This window comes from Otolemur garnettii, unplaced genomic scaffold, assembly GCF_000181295.1.
Source record: "Otolemur garnettii isolate 467f Iridium unplaced genomic scaffold, OtoGar3 scaffold00175, whole genome shotgun sequence".
In the NCBI taxonomy this organism is placed as follows: Eukaryota; Metazoa; Chordata; class Mammalia; order Primates; family Galagidae; genus Otolemur; species Otolemur garnettii.
This window is the reverse complement of record NW_003852570.1, coordinates 2,185,821-2,188,809: the sequence shown is the minus strand read 5'-3', so window position 1 is coordinate 2,188,809 and position 2,989 is coordinate 2,185,821.

The window sequence follows — 2,989 nt, the reverse complement described above, 5'->3', positions numbered from 1 at the left end:
TAGGTTGTTGATGTGCTCTCTTTCTATTTTTCAGATGTAGGCATCTAATGCAATAAATGTTCTGCTCACAATTGCATTTGCAGTGTCTCACAGGTTTTGGGAGTTTGTGTTCATTGTTGTTATGTTTAAAGAAGTTAATGATTTCGTTTTTTATCTCTTCCTTGACCCAATTGCCAGTCAGCATAAGGTTACTTAATTTCCATGCCTTTATGTGGGGATCCACGTTTTTGTGGGAGTTGAGTTCCACTCTTATTACCTTGTAGTCTGAGAAGATACAAGGTATGGCTGAACGTCCATAGCTTCGGTAGTAGGGTGCCAGCCACATATACTGTGGCTGGTGGGTTTGAGCCTGGCCTGGGCCTGCTAAATACCAATGACAACTGCAACCAACATATAGCCACATGTTGTGGTGGGTGGTTGTAGTCCCAGCTACTTGGGAGGCTGAGGCAAGAGAATCACTTAAGCCCAAGAGTTTGAGGTTGCTGTGAGCTGTGACACCACAGCACTCTACCTAGGGCAACATAGTGAGACTTTGTCTCAAAAAAAAGAAGAAGAAGATATAAGGTATAATTTCAGTTCTTCTGATTTCATTGAGATTTGTTTTGTGTCCTAGGATATGATCTATGTTGGAGAATATTCCATGGTCCAAATGATAAGAATGTATATTCCTTACCTTTGGGATAGTGTTTTGTATATGTCTATTTAATGTACTTGTTCCAAGGTGATGTTGATGTTCTTTGTATCTTTGTTTAGTTTCTGTTTAAAAGATCTGTCCAACTCTGTAAGAGGAGTGTTAAAGTCTCCTGCTATTATGGTGTTATGGGATATCATATTGGTCAGACTAACCAAGGTCTGTTTCATAAATCTGGGAGCATTTAATTTGGGTGCATAAATATTTAGAATTGAAATTTCTTCTAGTTGTATTGTTCCTTTGACCAGTATGAAGTGTCCATCTTTGTCTTTTTTGACTTTAGTTGCTTCAAATCCACTAGTATCTGAAATAAGATTGTGACCCCTCCTTTCTTCTTACTTTCATTTGCTGGAAATATTGTTTTCCATCTCTTTACCCTGAGTCTTACTATGTCCTTAAGGGCTAGTTGTCTTTCCTGAAGCAGCATATGGAATGCTTGTGGTTTTTTATCCAATCAGCAAGCCTATGCCTCTTCAGTGGGGAATTCAAGCCATTAACATTTATTGAGATAATTGACAAGTGTGGTAGAGTTCTATTCATCTTCTTTTGTGGAAGTTCTATGCTTAGGTTTATCTATTGCATCATTGTGCAAGCTAGGTTTTGTCCTTTAGTTTCTGGGTTTTTAGTTTGCTGGTGGTCCATTATAATGGTCAGTGTGGAGAAAAGGTCTATGTATTTCCTGTAGAGCTGGTCTTGTTGTGGCAAACTTTCTAAATGTTTGCATATCAGTAAAATATTTTACTTTTCATCTGAGCATGGTGGCTCACGCCTGTAATAGCACTATGGGAGGCTGAGGTGGGTGGAGTGCTTGCAATCACAGGTTTGAGATCAGCCTGAGTCAGAGCAAGACCCCATCTCTTAAAAAAAAAAAAAAACAGCTTGTACAAGACAACGGGGAAAGGGGAGAGGGAGGGGAGGGGAGGGGGGAGGATGGGTGAAGAGAATGATATTGTGGGGATCACGCCTATGATTTATCCTATTAGGGTACATGTGAATTTATCTAAAGGTCGAATATAAATGTCTTAACAACAATTATGAGAAAGACATGATGGCTATGTTAGCCAGTTGGATGTGAGTTTTTCAAACTGTATATGGAAGTAACACATTGTATCCTATGATAGAATTAATGTACACAATTATGATCTAATAAAAAAAATTTAAAAAAAACCCAGCTGGCTGTTGTGGCGGGCAACTGCTCCTTGGGAGGCTGAGGCAAGAGAATCACTTAAGCCCAAGAGTTTGAGTTTGCTGTGAGCTATGATGCCACAGCACTCTACTGAGGGTGACAAACTGAGATTCTGTCTCAAAAAAAATATTTTACTTCTCAATCAATTTTATATTTATTTATTTATTCATTTATTTGAGACAGAGTCTCATTATGACACCCTTGGTAGAGTGCTGTGGTGTCACAGCTCACAGTAACCTCAAACTCTTGGGCTTAAGCGATTCTCTTGCCTCAACCTCCCAAGTAGCTGAGACTACAGGTGCCCACCACAACACCTGGTTGTTTTTTATTGCAGTTGTCATTGTTGTGTAGGTGGCCTAGGCTGGGTTTGAACCCACCAGACTTGTTGTATGTGGCTGGCACTGTAGCCACTGTGCTATGGGCACTGAGCCTCTGAATCAATTTTAAAGCTTAGCTTAGCAGGATATAAAATTCTGGAGTGAAAACTATTTTGTTTGGGCAGTGCCCGTAGCTCAGTGCATAGGGCACCAGCCACATACACTGAGGCTGGAGGGTTCATGGTGGGTTCGAACCCAACCTGACCAGCTAAAACAACAATGACAACTGTAACAACAACAACAACAACAACAAACCACACAGATTTCTCATTTGAGAAGTCTGCTGTCACCCTGATGGATTTGCCTTTGTAGGTCAATTGTCAATTACTCTTGGCTACTTGCAGAATTTTCTCTTTTGTCTTCACACATTGGATAGATTCATGACAATGTGTCTTGGAGGAGCTCTGTTTGAATTGGGATGACCTGTGGTTCAATATCCCTCTAAAGCAACACCAAAAATACATTACTGGGAAATGATTAAACTAAAAAGCTTCTGCACAGCCAAGAGCACAGTAAGTAAAGCAAACAGACAACCTTCAGAATGGGAGAAGATTTTTTCAGGTAATGCTTCTGACAAAGGTCTGATAATTAGAATCCACAGAGAACTCAAACTAATCAATAAGAAAAGAACAAATAACCCCATTTCTTTTTTTTTTTTTTTTGAGACAGAGCCTCAAACTATCTCCCTGGGTAGAGTGCTGTGGCATCACAGCTCACAGCAATCTTCAACTCCTG